Raw genomic sequence first — 20,969 nt, forward strand, 5'->3', positions numbered from 1 at the left:
CTGGATCCAGCAGGATTTGCCCCCCTTTCATCAGCTGGGCTCTATTTGACAGTTTGAAGAAAGGCCAGCCTGGGACCCTGGCACTCAGGTTCCTTAGGAAGTTTTGAATATCAAACACTGTTTCTGTAAGAGATCCCTCCAAGACTATTTCTCTGAGATCTTTATTTTGCATTTCTGTTTGATTTATGATGTGACCATGTTCTCAATGTCTTAAGTCATATTTCTGATTTACAACAATAATAACCAAGTGGCCGCTCCATCCTCAGTTGTTAAAATGAAGGAGTAGAATTGGGGGGGGGGATGCTATTCAGTATTTATAAAATGGGGTCTTGAAATTAAGAAGATCCATTTAAGAATAGGGGGCTTGAGCTTATTTAAAATGTAATTACTTTTGGCCTTTGTGATTTTGTTCGTCTTTCACAGATGAAGACAAGAATTCCACAAACAGTGCCAGTCAGTGGAACCTAATATGAAGAGAGGATTGGGGTGGTTCCAGGTGAAATTAAATCGCATAAGCCATCTCCAAGCTTTTTTCTCAAGTTTGTAGTTTCTGGTTTCCTTCTGCTGCGGTGGTTCGACTCTGCTCCATCTGAAGCCAGTGGTTCATTTGCCGCTTTGATGGCCAATCTCCTAATAGCGCTATAATCCTTCTTCCACACCTACTTTTTTCCATCTCACTATTAAGTCAACAGGATTTAGACAGCCTTTCTCCGGTGCCTCTTTTTCCCTTCTCACGGCTCTCCTGTTTTACTTTTGAATTTAATTTCTTCTTTCTAGCCGTTGCTCATTATGTAATTCAGAGACTAAGGGGGAAGAAGGCTCCTCAGGATTGCACACTCACATTCCCTGTGAGATCAAGGGTCACAGTTTTATTGAAAAGTCCTAGGGAACATTTCCTTGAGCAATAGTAAGGGGGGGGTAAGTTTGCAAAAGTTGTGAGCTGTCCTGAGTTGTTTTAGAAAATTGGTCTTGATTATAATGGAGATGTTCAAGAAGTAGCACAGGGTCCAGAAAATGAAGCTCCAAAGGTTCAAAATCAAGCTCTGATTTGTGAATGTGTCAAAATCAACCCTAGGCCCAGTGGTACCCTGGAAATCCTGCCCCATCCTGTCCCCTTTCCGGAGCTGTGCAAGCCTGGGGCGGGCTGTGGACAGAACAGCCTGAATGGAACTCTCCTCTTCCCGCAGTTGGTGTCCTCTGTTCAAGTCCCACAGAAGGGGTGAGAGACCCAGCCAGGTAAGCAAAAAGCTGCCCACTCCTTAAGAACATTCTCCAGAGAGACACATCAGAGACCAGGAATGGCATCAGCCACCCATCCACCAAAAGGAGAGGAAATCCTGGAAACCAACACACTCACAGTGGTAGCGATTTAGAAATAGCAGTTCCAGGTTTATGGGGAGGAGTAGGGGTGCACGTATGTATTGAATTTGTATATATATATATATATATATATACACACACACACACACACACATACATAAAAATATATGTTTATATGTACACACACACACATACACATATATAGTCTAACTTTGGCAGTGAGGACTTCAAGCCTGAGCATAGAACTCTGACATCACATTGAGAGGTCCTGGCAAGTGTGTTCTCCCAGCTTCTCTGTCCAGCCTGAACCCACTGGCCACAGTTCTCAAGTTACACTCTGTTGACTCAGCCCTACAGCTCACTAACCTCCATTTCCTCATCCATAAAATGGGGACAACGTGAGTTCTATTGGGTAAGCCGCATTATTAGCAACCTCATCAAATGAGAAAATACATATAATAGACTTAACACCTAGAAAACACTCAACCAGTTGCTAGTTATTATTACTGATTATTATACTCCCTTCTTAGCCTTTGTCCACTGATAGCAATAGAATTGTAAGTGGGAATCTTCTGTGTAAAATACAGAGGCTCTGATACCTGACCCAGGAATTTTTTTCCTCTACATCCTTTATTCTTAGTCAAATGCAATAGAACATGAAAATTTAACTAGACATCAGTTATTAAATGAACAAAGCACCAGGGCAAACTTTTGGAAAGTTATAAAACTTTTACCAGTTATAAATAAAAATGTCCTTAAGACTTGTAATGGTTTGGCAATTCCTGAGAAAAAGATCACAATTTTAAAGTAGATTACCACGATGTAAATGTCAGATACTCAATGCATATATTTTAGATATAAAAAAGGTAAATTAAGAGGCAAAAAATAGCTAGATAATATCATAAGCTTTTTTTTTTTTTTTTTTTAAGTCAGTTGTTCTGAAAAATGTCCAGGTCAGTTTTTCTCAATCTCGTGGATGCCAAGTATTTCCATGGGATTGATAAGATATTGATTTGGGGCTGCAGGACCAGGCTCCCCCCAGGCTGATCCAGGGGGCTGTGGGAGGCTGAGGGCTGTGTCGTCAAGGTGAGTCTTCTCAATGGTGTGGTTTGGAAAGCGTGTTCACATGGTGTGTCCACTCTCAGTGCTCAAAACTCCCAGAAATTAGGGACTTGTAGATCTGTTTGTGATGCTCCAGACCTTGTTGCCTGATTTCAGCAACTCTTTTGCCCTACGTGCTTAACTTTTTTTTTTTTAAAGATTTTATTTATTTATTTGACAGAGAGAGAGAGAGAGAGAGAGCACAAGCAGGGGGAGCGTCAGGCAGAGGGAGAAGCAGGCTCCTCGCTGAGCAAGGAGCCCGATGCGGGACTTGATCCCAGGACGGGATCATGACCCGAGCTGAAGGCAGTGGCTTAACCAACTGAGCCACCCGGGCGCCCCCGTGCTTAACTTTTTGATTACAATGTTATTTTTCCGGCGCCTGGGTGGCTCAGTTGGTTAAGCGACTGCCTTCAGCTCAGGTCATGATCCCGGAGTCCCGGGATGGAGGAGTCCCGGGATGGAGGAGTCCCGGGAGGAGTCGTTGCTCAGCGGGGAGTCTGCTTCTCCCTCTGACCGTACCCCCTCTTGTGCTTTCTCTTTCTCACTCTTGCTCTCAAATAAATAAAATTTAAAAATAAAATAAAATAAATAAATCTTTAAAAAAATAAAATGATATTTTTCTGGGGCGCTTGGGTGGCTCAATTCGTTGAACATCTGACTCTTGGTTTTGGCTCAGGTCATGATCTCAGGGTCGTAAGCTCAAGCCCTACGCTGGGCTCCCCACTGGGCGTGGAGCCTGCTTGGGATTCTCTCTCTCCCTCTCCCTCTGCCCCCCACCTCTTCCCTCTCTAAAAAAAAGGGGGGGGCGGAAATAGGGGAAGTACAAATAATTACAAGGAAATTATTATAAAGTCATCCACAACCCAGAAATACCACTGCCAACATTTTAGTGTTTTAAAAATTCATTTATTTATTTATTTTAGAGAGGGAGAGAGAGAAAGGGGGGACAGAGGGAGAAGGAGAGACTTTTTTTTTTTAAGATTTTTTATTTATTTATTTGACAGAGAGAGACACAGCGAGAGAGGGAACACAAGCAGGGGGAGTGGGAGAGGGAGAAGCAGGTTTCCTGCCAAGCAGGGAGCCCGATGTGGGGTTCCATCCCAGGACCCTGGGATCATGACCTGAGCCGAAGGCAGACGCTTAATGACTGAGCCACCCAGGCGCCCCAAGGAGAGAGACTCTTAAGCAGACTCCATATCCACACCGACCTGAGCTGAAATCAAGAATTGATCACTTAACTGACTGAGCTACCCAGGTGCCCCTAAAATTCTTTTTAAAACACACACATATATATAGTGTGTATATATATATATATACACACACACATTTTATTTTTAAAAAATGGGAATATGCTGTGTGTACAACTTAGATTTATAGCCTGCTTCTTTTTACTTACTAGTATATTATGAACTTCTTTTGCCTATAATTTTAACACCTTTTCATGGTTATATATTACTCCATCTTATGAGAGGTCCATCATTTTTTTAACCATGCCAGTATTTCCAGCTTTTTCCTATTTTTAAACAATACCATGGTGGGTACTTATATCCATCTTTGTTCCTGCATTTTCTGGCTTTTTGGTTTCTTTCTGCATACTGAGGGTTGAAGCTCTTCCCTGGCAGAGATGTTGCTCGGATGAGCCAAATTATATGCTTGATCTCACCAATAAGTGACTCAGGGTTAAGAATGATCTCAGGAATCCCCAAGCACAGCTAAAATTAAGGCCTAGAGACGCTAAAGACCCATTAGGCCCAGAACCCTGGGTCTCCCAGTACTACGTGCATGCGAAGTACCATTGAGGGTTGGAAACAGGGCAATCCCACTGGAGCCCTGTTGACTTTCCCCCTGCCCTCCCATCAGCTCCTGGGAAATGTGAGAAGATACTACAACAGAAGTTTGTCCAAAAGCCAGCGAAGCAATGACGCAGCCAAACGTTGGTGGCTTTGCACACGTATCGGTCCCTTTAATATTGTGGTCCCAGGTCACAGGCTGCACATATCACTGAAGTATGCTTTGAAGCTCCTTCTCACCGCCTTCCTGGTGTGTGTGGTTGACTGTTTCTCACCATGTCTTCTCGCAAGACTTTCAGAATCAAGAGATTCCTGGCCACGAAACAAAAAAAGCAGAATCGTCCCATTCCCCAGAGGATTCAGATGAAAACTGGTCATAAAATCAGGTAGAACCCCAAGAGGAGGCACCGGAGAAGAGCCAAGCGGGGGCTCCAAGGCATCACACGTGAGCTGGCCCACATCATTGGCACACGTATTCGAGCCGCTTGAAGAGCTCACGTTCCCAGCCTGTCACTCCGTAAATATCCCTCCTCCCTGGCCAGTAGACGTTTTACCGGGGAAATGATTTTTCTCTGTTACTGTGCCTCCACACCAGTAGGTCGGTTCAGTAATAAATGTGAGACCCTTCGGCTGAACGGCTCTTATGTTCTGATTTGTGAAGTACTGAATTCCCCCTCCTGTCGGATCTCACATAGTGCTGCCCATAGAACTTTCTGCAGCGATAGAAATGTCCTTTGACAACCAAGCATTTAAAGTGTGGCTAGGGGGCGCCTGGGTGGCTCAGTCGGTTAAGCTCCGCCTTTGGCTCAGGTTGTGGTCAGGTTGTGCTCTCAGGGTTCTGGGATCGAGCCCCGAGTGGTGCTCCCTGCTCAGCGGGAAGTCTGCTTGTCTCCTTCTCTCTGTCCGCCCCGCCCCGCTCATGCTCACGCTTTCTCTCTCTCTCAAATAAGTAAAATCTTAAAAAAAACATATGCTTTGAAGCCCAAGATGAGGTGCAGGTATCTAAGTCAGAAAGCTGCCGATGACCCTCAGAAGATTTTCAGCAGCAGGCTTGGTGTTCAAGAGCAGGAGCCCCGTTAGCTGGGGTTCTTTCTGGGCGTGCACAGCCTCTTCCTCTCAGTCTGAGCAGCCACCTTTCTATGCTTGGGGGGGTGGGTGGGAAGAGGGGGGGATTTTCCAAATGATCCCAGAGGCGGCTCGGGCTCCCGTTTCCCTTCGGCGTGAGTGCAGAACCAGCACCAACATGACTTGAGCAGGGTGGACATGCCCGGTGACATCATTTGTCAGTGTCAGCAGAGACTTTAGCTGGTGTTTGGTGGTGTCGCTGCCTCGGGAACATAAACCAGTACTTTCCGACTTGGGGTAGACAGCTCATTGCTTTTAGATCTTTGCATTTATTGCAAGCCTGGTATTTTTCAAATACCTAATAATACAGCAGTATTTTATATAATTGCCTTCCCTAACATTCGTAGAAAACTATAAATAGTCCTCTTAATATGCACAGAAGTGCTTAGATTCCAGATGTTCCCATGGTGAAGGGACTTGAGCTATAATTTCCACCTACGTCGGAGGCACTGAGACACGGAAACTTGACAAGCACATTCTTTTCTTTCGCCTCCTACGGATTCCCACTTCCCCATCCTCCAAGCCCATGAGAGACAAGCTGATCTCCCTTCACTGCCAGCCTCAAGGGTGCTGCAGTGCTCCTGGGCCTTTTTAGCTCCTTCCAAAATTAACTTCCAGCAAAACCTGCCTGGGAGAAGTGCTGTAACCTCTGCTCCAGCAGAGAGAAGTTTCATGGTCATTTGCTTTCTTTTTTTCAAAGACTGCTGAAGATGGGTTGAGCCAAGACTCCTGTGTTACTTTATTGGGGTGCCCTTTTCTGGCTTTCTGGGTTTTTCATGCCTCGTACAAAACCACTGATGTGTGAATCTAGCAGTCTCTCTCCATAGTTTGGATTAGAACCTTGACCAATAATATTTTGGACTTTGTTTAGGCTGAACTAAAATTTGCAGTACTATTTCAAAGGTCTTATTGTGTCCCGGAATCAGAGCATATTTTAATCATTTGGCCCTAACTTGTACCTCTCGGGACATTGTAATGCATCTTCCAAGGCACTGTGGGCTGATTGTTCCCCACCGTGGGCCTGGGGTTGGAGAGGGTCTGGGTGGGAGGCATGGAGGGGGCATCTGGAGCCTCTGGGCCTCATCCATGAACTTTAGAGGATGGGCCACTTCCTAACCTCCTGCGTGCTGTTAGAAACTCTGTCCGGTGGATCAGGACCCGGAAGATTCCCAAGGAGACTGGGGATCTGGGGGTGCATTTTCATTAATCCAACTCTTGGTACCTTTCCCTGGAAGTCTTTGGGCTCCTACCACAGTAGACACTCCAGAGTCAGGTTAAGGCAAATGGATTCCCAAATCCCCAACTTCCCTGGGAATCTGCCTGGTAGTGACCTGCCTGAGAAAGGACCAGCTCTCCCTTGAGAGTCTCCCCTTCCAACTGCCCTTCCTCCTCCTTACGGAAGAAAAGCACACTTCTCATGTGCACCTCGGAATGTGAAAACTAGAGTGTCACATCAAGCCAAGGGCAATCTGACATATTAGCATTTAATCAGGCATCCTAAACGTGCTGTCTCTGCATATTTCTGTTCAAGGGAAGCACAGCTGCCGAGCTGGGAGTTTTAGTCCAGATTAAGTGTTTGGACTATTTTAAGGATATCTCCTCTTTTATCCTCGAACTATTGGCATAGCACTTGCCATTGGACAGAAAGCGAGCAAGGAGGAAAACAGGCAGTGGGAACAGGGCTCCACGCTTTCTTTCCATTGTTCTCTGTGAAGTGAGAAGTGATCTGAGACACATCTGAACACATTCACTGGAATTGAGGAAGGAAGGCAAATTCTTTCTAACAGAAAGCTGACGTCTAATTTGGCTGATTGATTGGACAATGAGGACTGACTTTGTCAATTCATTTATATGACAGCCATCTTTTGTAAATTAAATGAGCCAAATGGTTGCTCCCACGTCCCGAATAAATAGGTTTAAAGCCCTTGATGAGGTAAGAGCATTTTATCAAAAATACTCTGTTGGTAAAGGCAGAGCAAAATTAACAGTATTTAGATTTTTAAAAATATTGTTGGTAATATTGGGTGAAATAAAATGCCTAAGTGAAAGAATAATGGGTATAATTAATCATCATTTATGAAGTCTTTAGTAGAACCTGTTCGGTTATATTTTCCCAAAATTGAGAAACTAAATGACTCTGATGATGGAATAACACATTTTTTTTTTTTTTTTTTTTGTAAATCAGATGGTTTCTTTCTTTCTTTTTTTCTTTTTTGGCTTTTAATAAAATTGGAGGAGGACCTAATTGAGTTGTCAAGGGATAGATTAATAAAAGTAATTTTTGAAGATGGATTAGTATGTGATTTTGGAAATATCCCTTGGAAGGAGTTCAAGAATGGAGTGCCATTGCTGTAAGAAAATGCCTGCTATTTGTTTATCAGAGAGTTGTAGAATGTGTAAGAATGAAAACCGGGAATAGAATCGAAGCCGAACACCGGCTCGCTCCAGCAATCAGTAATGTTCACTTATGGATGAATGCATCTCTTGAAGAGGGGCATTTCCAGGAACATTCTACTTTTATATGTACTCATTATAGACCAACATTTGAAATATATTTATGGTGTTTCGATCAATTGTGAAATAATAAGAGTTGCAGCAGTAAGTCAATCCAGATGAAAAGGAATGCTTGGTAACTTACTGTCACTAGAAATTTACAGAGTTTAAGATCCCAATGTCTATGCCTAGATCGGTGCCAGAGAGACACAATAGAGTGATTGGTTACTGTCTCGGAGCGTACACACATTACATGGGGGTAAAAGTCTGGGGGACAAGCAGAACGGAAGTGTGGGTCCAAGGAGAAAACAGAACGATACAGCTGTTGTAAGAGTTAAACAAGAGTGGTTCATATCCTTTTTAAATGAATGATGGAGGTTTTTGACTCTTCTGATATTTACACTTCATCGTGTATATTTAAACGTGTTCTGTAACCATCTGTTTCGCAAATGCCAGCGTTTACAACACACTGGAAAGCCTATCTTTTGTGACTGTTGAAACTTACGATGAAAATTTTGAATGTCAACTGAAAATGGGGTGAAAGGGAATCCAGTTTTTTTTGGTTTGAATTATTCTCTAAGCTACAAGAGAAAATTTTGAAATCCACTGTTACGGGAGACCCGGGTTTCTTGATAGAAGACAGGATGGTTTTTCACTCACCTTTCTCTGAGCTTCAGTTAATAAGCAGCCTGGCTCTGGGGGCCACGTGGGACCAGTGTCCCCTTGCCTGCTGAGTGTTTTTAAGCTTGAGCAACCTTTGGACCCCTTTTAAAGGGAAATATGGTACGGATCCCTATTGTTGGCTTACACTGTTTTTTCTATAGTAATGTTACTTACAAACATTAAACTCCATTGTAACTCCTTAGCCCTCGGGCCACCCACCGACTCGTTGTCGCCTCGCCTATTCTCTGTTCAACTACTGGGAAAGCTTTGTGGACCACCTCACGGCTAGTATCACTGCTGATGTCACCAGGTGGTGTCACTGGACTTCACCTGGTGACAACCCCCCTTTACAGATCCCACTTCTGTATCAACAGCACATATCACGTGGAATAAGAAGATACTGTTGGACTCAAGAGCAAAACTTGCTCGTTTGGGCCTTACGACTTCCCAATACATAAAATGTTGAATTCCTTCATCCTTGACTAGATCTTTTTTCCACTTTTAAATGATAAGATTTTACTTCTTTTTTTTTTTTAATTTTTAATTAATTTTTATTTAAATTCAATTTAATTAACATATAGCATATTATTAGCTTCAGAGGTAGAATTTAGTGATTCATCAGTTGCATACAATACAAGATTTTACTTCTTAAGTACAGAACTTCCAAAGGACTCTGAATTGAACTCTCCGAACCCAAAGGGGATTGAACAGGAAGGAGCACTGAATAAGAAGACATGAGTTCCAGCTTCAACATTGCACAGCTGGGCTGTGTGATCTTGGGTAACCCACTGTCCCACTCTGGGCCTCAGTTTCCTGTTCTGTCAAATGAGAGGATAGATTCCATGAAATCCAAGGTGCTAAGCTCCCATCATTCTAAAAGTAATAGGCAGTCTAATCCCAACGATAAAATAATTAAAATGTTCATTGAGCTCTACAGTTTATAGAGCGCTATCTCCATTGGTTCCTATAACAATGCTGTGAGGTATTACTATCATTCCCATGTTATGGATGAGACTTGTTTTACGATTTTATTTATTTATTTGACAGAGAGAGAGAGCACAAGCAGGGGGAGCTGCAGGCAGAGGGAGAAGCAGAGTCCTGGCAGAGCAGGGAACCCGATGTGAGGCTTGATCCCAGGACCCTGGGATCATGACCTGAGCCGAAGGCAGACGCTTAACCGACTGAGCCACCCAGGCGCCCCTGGATGAGACTTTTGTAATATTGAGAAATGAAGTGACATATACAGTTACAGAGCTAAGAGGAGATCTGGGAACTTTCTGGGATGTTGGATTTCTAAATTTTCTCTCAGCTTGTTCCCATTAGATTAGAAGAGAAATTTCCTTATACTTCCCATCCAGAAATTGCTCTTTATCCTCACAGCTAGTTGCCTATTCACATGGCTGTACATTGTACGGGTTACAGGATTCATTCATTCGTTAGCTCTTATAACCAGGATTTATTTACTAGCCACATCAGCACAGCATTATTCAAAGTGCTGTGCGGGGGATAGAAGAGAACACATGTGCATCCCTTGTTCACGGGCAGTTGGGGAAAATAGCAGACAGCATCTACGTCTGTTATTCACTGAGACAGACGCAGAACTTAGAACACTGTCTGGAGCATGGCGGATGAATAAATGAATGAAACAGGCATTCGATTCCAGCCTCAGGTAATCGTGACCAACCTCTTCAAGGAGAGTTTCCCTTCTGATGCACCCCTCAAGGCTCCAGCTTCTTCCTCCCCCTCCCTCTTGTAGCACTTAACCACACTGTGCTTGTTCTCCTTTAGTTTTAAATTTGTTATCAAAGTCATATATACATAGAGCTAGAAATCAAATCATTCCCAAACGTTGGGAATAAATCACAGCAATCCTTAACCCCTTCTTGCCCCTTCTTGCACACTAGTTCTGCTGCCTGGAGCAACCACTTTGAACTCTTTCAGCCGTGGCCTCTGGCCATTGCCTTCACATTACTATGTAATAGTAACATGTGACATGTCCTTGATTTATCCATTTTAGATGGTATCTACGATCCGTTATGATGGATCACTATTTTAAATTAAATCACATGTTTCAGACCATGTGGATATTACTCATTTGGTTTCAAACACTCCATCAGTTCAGTCATCCGTCTTTTATCTTGCCCTAGTGACCCACCATCTTGGGTATTCTGGGGAGTCCCCCTTTCTCAGTCTTATCCCTCTGAATTCTCCGTCTTCCTGTTTCAGGTTGGCCCTGCTTCTCTTCTGTCTCTCTGAAATTTCTCCTCACGCTTCTCCTGGGTGACATCCACCCTTTCCTGGATCTCACTTCTTTGTCTTTCTTGGTTTACTCTGTCATCTTTCCAGAGCATAAAGTCCACCCACTTCCTATGAGAGAATATATGGAGGGTAGAGATTCTGAGTCCTGTCACATGCCTGAAAATCTGTTTTGCCTCATATCTGAGTGAGGTTAACAGGGAGCCAAGTTCCAGATTGAATCCATTTCTCTCAGGATTTAGAAGACACTGACTTCCTCCATCTTCAGCATCCAATGTTGAGAAGTTTGATGCCAAGCTTTTTTTTTTTTCTCCTTGGAGAATTTTTGGGAACATTCTTTTATCTCTGTTGTTGGTAGCAACGTACCTTGGTGTGGATCTCTTCCCTTTGTTGTGCTGGTTACTCAGTCAGCTCTTGCAATCTGTGTCCCAGTTCTAGAAAATGCTCAGTAACTTTTTCCTGTCCATTTTCTCTGTTCTCTCATTCTGAAAGTTCTCTTAGTCAGATGCTGGGCCTTCTGGAATAAACTTCCATGCCTCTTATGTTTGTTTTTTTTTTTTTTTTCCTATTTTCCCTCTGCTTAGCATTTGTATGAATTTATTCGATGTTACCTACCAAACCCCATGTTAAATATTTTCATTTTGGCTGCATTCTATGTTTTAAATTTTCAAGAGTTTATTCTTAACCCCTAATTGGTACCATTTTATAGCTCTTTACCCTTGTTTTAAAGCTGCAGTGTTTTCTTGCTTCTAAAAATATTATTTGGGGCTATTTTTAAATGTTCCCTCTTCTCTGATTAGTTCCATTTCCTCTGGTTTCATTTTTGTGGTTGTTTACTTGGGTCTTCTTCACATTACAGGTTCTCCTCATGTGTTTGAGGATCCTCGGGTGTCCAGTATTCAAGACCCTAGAAGGCTGATTGGAAGCTCTAGAATTTCATGATGGTTCCTCAGAAGAAACTAACCCTGACGACACCTTGATCTTGAACTTCTAGCCTCAATGAGTGTGAGACAGTAAATTTCTGTTGGGTAAGCCCCCTGGTTTGTGGTACTTTGTTGTATCATCACTAGGAAACTAATACAATGACCATACATTATAATTTTAAATACATACATTCTGTCATATCTGTGTTATATTAAATATATGCACTACAATATATTGTTTAGCATTAGAAGGGGGAGGTTTCACATGTACTCATTCTACCACTTTGACCAGAAGTCTATCACATGACCTGGTTCACTTGTCTGTGCACTTATTATGCACTCTTTGGGCCCCGGGGTTTTGCTGAATTCCCCCTTGTAACTACAATGCCTGGTCTCTCAAAAATGTTCAGTAAATGTTTTGTGGATAAATAACTGAGGGATATGCAGACTGAGAATAAATAATTAATTAGGCTAAGAAACTGAGGGACTGACCAATAACATGTATGGTTATTCTGCGAAGGCTTCTAGAAAGAGGTAAAAAATACTAAACAATTGGCTCTGATACGTATTTTCATAATTTTGTTTTCTAATTTAATGCACTAGTAAACAATCTCTTGCCCAAAGATTTACCATATTAACTAGGCTATCCCTTCTCTCCCCAGATGGGCCGTCCTAGAGTTAGGCTTATGTCATAACCCAGATCTTTTGGATGCCCTCACAGCTGACCTTTCTGTTCTTCCATGAACTCTTATTTATTCATGCAGTAATGAATTCTTTCAACAGGTAGTTGTGAAGCAATGAGTCACAGATATTTGTTGAGCACAAACTATGTGCCAGGAATTATCTGGTCACAGGATTTGGCTGTGAACAAGAGAGACAGCTTCCCTCTCACAGACCTTGAAAAAAAAGTAACAAATGATTATGTTTAGAAGGCTTCAGTGACAAGATTATTTAACACATGAAGACCGTACCTCTGGGGAAGAACAGACTTACTCCTTAGGTGTGATCAGAAAGTATGATTTTGTGACTTTTGTCTAGAGCTTACTGGCACCTGTAAGGGACAGATCCATCTCTGAGTTGCCGTGTTACATTATTGCAAGTTGGAGCAGAAAGCTCATGAGATTTGGAGTCTGAAAAACTCAGGATGAATGGAGGAGCCAGTCCTGGGTCTTGTCTGGGCCTCAGGGTAGGAGCAATCTTACCTATAAGGGTAGGAGCAATCTTACCTCATGGATAATCAGGGGAATTTCATGAGGAAATACCTTTATATGACCATTTTTCTGGGTCACTACACAATTCTTAAACCAGATATGGAAAAAGTCTGTTATTGGATATGAGATTAGACTTCCTTGGGAAAGCTTATTGAGAGATCTGAAAACTGTACTAGGTTTCTGAAAACACAGCCTTGAGAAATGATTTGTCTGCATGGAAAGCAGTTTCTCACTTACCCTGTGTCCAACCAGGCCTTCATCACAAATGTCTCTGCTCAGTTCTGTGACCAAGGAGGAGGTCACCACAAAACTGTGGTCTCAGTGGCTAGGGCTTTGTGGTCTAGGCCTGGGGTCTTTCACTCAGATTATCTAGTGCTTGGTGTCTTAGAATCATGTGTAACTGTTTACCTTGGGTGCTTGGAATTTGTAAGTGGCCTACTTGGGTCTAGAGCGAGTTTTGTTTTGAGGTGCAGCTAATGAGGAGGGGGCTGACAATGGCATGAATACTGGACACTCCTGCGGGCCTGTTACTTGTAATGCTTCAGGGATAGTCCTGACCTTTATCACATACCTTCTCCTGCACATTGAGCCCTGGCCTAAGGCTGGAGTGAGGACATTGAGGAAAGTGCCAGCAGCAATAAAAAGGACACCCAGGGTGGTGTTCACACCAGTGATGATGTCATGCTTTATTAAAATGCTTACACATTTTCTAGGATATGCCAGAGCAATCTGTTTTATTTTTCTGCTTGGTTCCAGGTATGTGGGAACAGAAGACTAATCTTTGCCAGGTTGTAAAGACATGTGCATAAATAGCTCTTCCCCTCTAGCCTTGGGCTTAAATATTAAAGATGATAACCCTTACTATTGTTAGAAACTGCGAGTAAAAGAAAATTCTCATTGTGTGTACTCAAGCAAAATGACTTCATCAATTTCTCCTTGACTTACACAAAGGGAATTCGAAGTTAAAGTTCATGCTTTAGAAGGCATTATGTAGGAGACTTTCTTTTTTCTCACATTGCACATCAAACTGACTTTTTATTCAACTGTGAGTGATATTGGGATAATTAAGATAAGCCTCTGAAACACTGTATGAAGACAAACAGAAATTCCACTTACATAATTAAAAGAGAAATTTGCACAGTGTTTATTGTCAACGAAAGCCATACACAATCCTGTGTCATTACAAGTAAATTAATGGCAGACATTATGTCTATATGGCACTTTCAATTCACCCATTTCCCATAATACAGAATAAATTGGTTCATCTTAACAGAACAAAACAAAAAACAAAGGGAGCTTAATTGCAAGTGTCCTCTTTTAGGAATGATATCCTTTTAGTTGCAACTTGTAGTAAAATTAGAGGGTGCTGGGCTTGTTTTGTTTTTTTCCTGCTTCTTTAAAGGTTATTTAAGGTTTCAACTCTGATGAATCTGAGCCTTACTATATCTGGGTGGCACGGGAAGGACTTGGGAGTTGGGGAGTGAGTGTTGAAAAAAGGCAGCACGGAATGCAGGATAGAATTGGTCAAAAAAGACAGTAATACCAGTGTATATAGGATGATAATGCCTTAAGGCCTTCCTACTCAAATACAGACCAGCGCATCTACATCACTTAGGGGGCTTATTAGCAAAGTAGATTCTCAGACCTATTGAATCAGAATCTGCATTTTAACAAAATTCCCATTAACTTGTGAGAAGCACTGCTTTATGGAATATTTGAGATCAGCTAATTCAAATATTTTATTCGAAAAGGAATGGACTGGGGTGCCTGACTGGCTCAGTCGGTGGAGTATGTGACTCGATCTGGGGGCTGTGAGTTTGAGCCCCACACTGGGTGTGGAGATTACTTAAAAATAAAATACTTTTAAAAATCACAGAAAACCTCCTAAAAAAAAAAGGAATGAACTGATCCAAGGTCACTAACTGCAACATGACCACTTACTGTTGCTAATAATATCCTCTGGTGATCTGTTTAATGTCTGTGGCACTTTGAAATTCCTATTGTTATAATCCTTTTAAAATTTCTATTACTATTTGTGTTTCTTTTTTTTTTTCTTGGTTAATACTGCTATATTTTCCCCCAAAAAAACAACTTTTGGTTTTGTTGATCCTCTCTAATATATATTTTCTATTTCATTAATTTCTGCTTTTCACTTTATAACCTTTCTCCTTTCTTTGGGCTTATGCTGCTATTTTTTTTTCCCCCTCATTGTAAATTGGCTCTTTGGTTTATTAAGTTTCAGATCTTGTTCTTTTCTAATATAAACATCCAAGGCTATAAAACTGTTCTCTAGGTACCACTGTAGCCGCATTTGACACATTTTGATGAATAATGTTTAATTACTGTTTAGTTCTGAATATTTTCTAACTTCAATTTTAATTTTGTTTTTAGTATGTGAACAATTTTTAAGTGTTTCATGTGTGTTTCCAAACCCATGGGGTTTTTAGTTATCTTTTTTTATTTCTAATTTGTATTTAAGATTATGGTCTATGTGTCAGTCCTTTAAAATATTTATCAAATAGGTGTGTTAAAATTTCTCAGAGAGATGGCGAATTTAGCAATATCTCCCATAGAGCCATAGAGAGATCCCTCTCTCTCTCTCTCTCTGTGTATATATATATATATATATATATATATATATATATATATACACACACACATATATTTTAGGTTCTGTTATTAGTTGCATTCAAATTTATAATTGTTACATATTTCTGAAAAATTGGACTTTTTACCATTCGTTATCTTATGACCTTCATCTCTAGTAAAGCTTTCCATCTTAAAGTTTACTTAGTCTGATGTTAATATTACTACTTGATTTATCTTTTGGTAAATTATTTTTCTTAGTATGTGATTTTTTTTTATCCTTTGACTTTAATCTTCCTTACTCTTATGTTTAAGGAGTATCTCTTTTAAACAGCATATATCTGAACTTTATTTTTTGTCCCGTCTGATGATCTTCGTCTTTTCATCGGACTATTTAGTTCTTTTATATTTATAGTGATTACTGATATATTTGGATCTCTGTGTTATTTATTTGTTCTACTATCTTCTTGGTTTTGGCCTTTTACTTTTAAAAATGTTTTTCTTCTTTTTATCATTTCATTTCTCCCTTCTCCATTTATTTGTAAATTATGTGCAATAGGTCTTTGGTGGTTACTCTAGTGTTAGCATGCATACTCAACAAAACTTAATAACTTTGAGGTCCTATTAAGAAACGTAGAAAGCTTAAATTCCAGTCATGTGCGTCCCTATTTGTATGCTATGATTGCCTATTATTATTATTAGCCTTTTCCCCACAAATTAGATATTAATATTATTATCAATCAACAGGAATCATTTGTCTGTGGATGGGTACAGTGTGGAGAAGGTATAGAAACGATGAAGAAATTTTTTTTTTTTTAAAGATTTTATTTTTATTTTGAGAGAGAGAGAATGAGAGACAGAGAGCACGAGAGGGAGGAGGGTCAGAGGGAGAAGCAGACTCCTTGCTGAGCAGGAAGCCTGATGTGGGACTCGATCCTGGAACTCCAGGATCATGACCTGAGCCGAAGGCAGTTGCTTAACCAACTGAGCCACCCAGGCGCCCCTAGAAACGATGAAGAAATTATAGACATAAGGAAAGGGGCTAGCTGAGACTTATTAAGGGCTTTGAACTTTATCTTAAAACTAGGAAGCCCTGAAGGGTCATCAAGTGTCCATATGCTCACATTTGATTTTGAGAAAGCTTACTCCGGAATATGAAGAATGTAAAATGGAGACCTGAAGAAGAAAACCAATGGGTGCTCTTGTAGTAATCCCTGGGGTGAATTAGAATTAGCAAGGTGACATCAGGATGGAGAGAGTGACAACGTCTAGAAACCCCCCGGCTGCCTAATCCACTGGATTTCATGAGTGGCCGGATCCGGTGGGTGAATGGGAAGGGGAAGCCAGGGATTTCACAAGATTTCGGGTAGAAATCATGAAATATGGTGGGAAGATGAAGAGTTGAGTAGATAGGTCTCTCCTTAGGCTTGTGATGGAAACTGGAAGATTTATATGTCTCTGTAGAGACTCTATGAAGCCCTTTCAGAAACGGTAGCTCCCTTCGGAAGACCTGTATCTTCAGAACTCTAGGCGCCAAAGCAAAATCCCTTGCTCAGAGACAGCCTTGGCCTCCAGGCAGAGATCGGGCGAGGGCTGGAGAATGGTTTCTGCGTTTGCTCCCTGCCTCAGCTTCGGCACACTCGGACTGCTGCACCTTCTTCTGTGACCACCCGCGGCTTTTCGAGGCGGTGATGGACCTCACCCAGCGGGCGCTGGTGTGCACCGCGTCTGCGCAGAGCGCGGGCGGGGCTCCAGGCACGGGCGGGGCTCCAGGCGTCGGCGGCGTCGGCAGCGTCGGCAGAGCGGCGAGGACGCGCCCGGTGCGCGCTCCTTGCGCGCGGCCCCGCCCCCGAGGCCGCCTGCGCGGTAGCCTCCCGGGCTGCCGCCGCGCTTTCCCCGAGTGCAGGCTTTGTTGGTCTTTCTTTACGAAAACGCACATCCTGGAAGGAGGATAGACTGCAGCAGAACTGAGTTCTGTTAGACGCAGTCATCGGAGGTTTTGCAATGCACCGAGAGCCGTAAGTACCAGGATATTCACTGAAGTGCGTCGGCGTCCTGAAAAGGCTGAGAGTTCTCAGTGTCAAATAGGGGAATTGATGGGATGTGGAACACTACCGCGGATGGCACAGATGAGTTGTCTTCAGTTCTGTCAGGCTCAACACTTTTTCAAACAAATCCTTGTCAGCTTCCTTGAGGTATCAGTGACCCCCCCCCCAAAAAAAAAGCAGGCATGTACTTGAGGAGTACCGTGTGCTGGTGTAATACGCTACAAATTGTAAAATGATTACCACATGAAGCTAATTCACGTCTATTACCTCGCCAGTTGCCATTCTTTTGGTGTGGGGAGCACACTTGAAACCCACTCTGTTAGCACATTTGAAATATACAGTACAGTCTTAGCAGCAGTCACCAGCGCTGCATTAAATCCCCTGGAGCTTATCCACCTCATATCCAAACGTCCACCCAAAGACCAGCTTCTCCCCGCCTCACCCGACCCCCAGCTCCTAGACCTCCATTCCTCTCCCAGCATTTCTGAGTTCTAATTTTTATGGATGATTAATATTCCATTATAGATAGGTCGTATTTCCTTTATCCATTCATCCGTTGGTGGGCATACAGACTTTTACTATTCCTTGGCTACTCTGTATAATGCCGCAGAGAACACGGGAGTGCAGAGATCTCGTAGACACTGATTTCATTTCCTTTGGATATTTACCCAGAAGTAGTATTGCTGAAGCATATGGTAGGATCGATTTTTAATTTTTTGAGGAACTTCCATACTGTTTTTCGTAAAGGCTGTACCAATTTATACTCCCATCAACAAAGCACAACTTTCCCCTTGTCTCCATGTCCTTGCCAATACTTCTGACACCACTGTTTTACAGTAACAACTATTTTGCGATACCCCCCCTTTGTTGACCCAAAATTAAATTAATAGGTAATATATTTACCCAAGTGCATAATTTTTTTAAGTGAAGAATAATTGACATATAATGTATTAGTTTTAGGTGTACAACATAATGATTTGATATTTTTATATATTGCAAAATATTACCACAGTAACTACTTAACATTCATCACCTTACATACTTTCAAAACAAATTCTTCTCTTGTGATGAGAACTTTCAGATCTACCTTCTTAGCAACTTTCAAATATGCAATACAGTATTATTATTATTTTTGCAATACCGTATTATTAACTATAGTCACCATGCTGTACACCACTTCCCCATGAATTTTTTATGTTATAACTGGAAGCTTGTACCTTTTCACCACCAAGTGCATGATTTTTTTTTAAAAAAAAGGATATAATGGCCTGACTATAATATAAACAAGTTAAATAGAATAAAATCTTAAGTGTTTTTTACCCTTTTTGTGTCCAGCCAGGAAAACAGACCACTCTCAGTATTTCAAACAGAAGTAAATTAATCTAGGGAATTGGTTATAAAGGTTTGGGAAGGGCTGCGAGAGCATATAGAGGAAGGTAGGGTTATGCAGGATTAATAACTGCAGGGACTCACTGCTCCGTAGAGCCGGAGAAACAAAAGGGGAAAATGATGTCACCCAGAGCCTCCGATCGCAAGATCACTGTGGCTGCCACCATGCATACCACACCATGCACACCGCACAACCCAGAAGACGGGGGAAGTGGTGTCTCCCTGATTGCTTCCATCCCCCAGTGCCTCCCATTGGCAGACCCTCAGAGAAGCCAGATGGGAAGGAATCTGGAAGCTGTAACTTGGAGGTTTCTAGCCCCATAGGTGGAGAGCAGGTTCTGAAGGGGTGTACAGAGCCAACAGATGATAGTTTCAATTTGCAAATTTTTAGGTGCAACTACATTTGAAGATATAATGAAGAAGCCAGATGCTTGAATATGCATTTGAATAAGTGGGGATTTAATAGAAGACAAAGTTCCATTAAATGTTACAGACACTCTGTGTATCTGACTTTTGGGAAGAAAAGGCTGAATAAGTGTATTCCCAGGTATGTATAATCACTATGAGTGCAATGACTACCATACGGATAGATCCAGGTGGTTGTAGCGGTGACTCCAATGTTATGGGTGCCTTTGCCATTGCCGATGAGGATTTCCAAATGGTTGAGTTGACAATTCATGGTAAAAAGTGTAAACAGAACAAAACTCATGAGTTGCATTGTTATAAAATTCAAGGTACACTAAAATCATGCCAAAAAGCTTTGTGTTTATATGTCAAATGGAGTTAGGTCTTGAGCTGAAATCATTATGAACAGGGTTTTTCTGGGTTTTTTTTTTCCACCTTAATGAATATCCATCAGGACATTCCAAATTTCAGCTGGACTAAGCATTGCAGAAAATCCAATTTCCTGGTCTCTTCCCTTCTAAGTGCCCATTGCATATCTCCCACCCCTTCCTCTGACTCCCCATTATTGTAACAACTAAAAATGCCTTTGCAGATTTTCAGCCCTCTCCTGAGCAGCAGTACTGCTCTTTAGACCACAGATGTAGTTGTATATTTTTGATATGGAAATATGAGATAGTTAATAGAAATTAGGTTATAGAATGGCATTATAGTATAGTATTATACAGTTGCCTTTCGTTATTTTAGGAAGTATTTATACATGCATAGGAGAAATGGATTGGCATGTATAAACCAAAGTGTTAACAGTGGTTATCCCTGTTGTTGGAATTTGAGGAATAATTTTTTTTTTGTTTTATCTGTATTTTAAATTCTTTCTACTTGAGAAATTTTAAAATGCATTTAAGGTAAAAAAAAAAAAAAGGAGGAAGAAGAAGAAGATGGTGATGTCCGTCAGGCACATCAGTGAGGATCCTTCTTGGCTCATAGGATCAGTCAGACCCCCTGAATCTGTCAGTGGGGACTGGCCCAAGTACCTGGTGTAAGCACTTGCTCAGACAAACTCTGGAGATATGCCACCTCCTTCCTGCACACAAACCATTCTTTGGTGCTCACCGTTCCTTAGGAATGGTGAACAGAGCGTTTCCTTCCTTCTGTTGGTTCAAAGTGTGTCATGCTAATTTTTGGCTTCATAGCACAGCATTTTCTTTAAGAATAGGAGCCCCCTGAACTCACTGTCATGCCTGCACCATAAATCTCAGGCAGAAATCCCCAAACTAAGAGACTGGGTCCCAAGCTTGGAAAACCATTTCCCATCCATGGACCAAAATGGAGGCATCAGCAAGATACAACAAGTTCAGTGGGTTGCAAGCTAGATGCTGTGGCAGGCCTGGCACTGTGGGCCCTGCCAAGAAAACCAAGGAAGGATGATTGGATAGGAGTGCCCCTGTGTTGGCAGGTCCCAGAATTTTCCAAATGACTGCCCACTGGGATTTAACCTAACACACTGTCTCCAATCCAAGCTGCCAGCCTCCAAGACCTCTGTCCTGCCCCGGGCCTTGTGTGTGGATCACCAGGCAGGGTGTGGGTGTACCTGACACACACACGTCTCCCAGACCTGAATGCCTGGGCCAAGACAAGGGATAGTTTCCAGATGTGGGC

General features: G+C 42.0%; 1 long non-coding RNA gene across 2 annotated transcripts in view; it reads left to right on the forward strand.

Annotated features, from left to right (window-relative positions):
• The first annotated feature begins 1,055 nt into the window (after positions 1-1,055).
• Positions 1,056-20,969, forward strand: part of LOC115940367 (uncharacterized) — a 62,388-nt gene continuing 42,474 nt past the window's right edge. The window contains exons 1-3 of one of the 2 annotated variants that reach the window (XR_014139564.1): positions 1,056-1,236; positions 11,611-11,779; positions 19,300-19,455. This is a non-coding gene — a long non-coding RNA (uncharacterized LOC115940367). Of the gene's footprint in view, positions 1,237-11,610; positions 11,780-17,303; positions 17,490-19,299; positions 19,456-20,969 lie in introns of those variants that run through there. The other variant, XR_014139563.1, reaches the window with a different exon arrangement.

The sequence above is a fragment of the Leptonychotes weddellii genome, chromosome 13 (genome assembly GCF_054177405.1).
Source record: "Leptonychotes weddellii isolate Sample4059 chromosome 13, ASM5417740v2, whole genome shotgun sequence".
NCBI classification, from domain to species: Eukaryota; Metazoa; Chordata; class Mammalia; order Carnivora; family Phocidae; genus Leptonychotes; species Leptonychotes weddellii.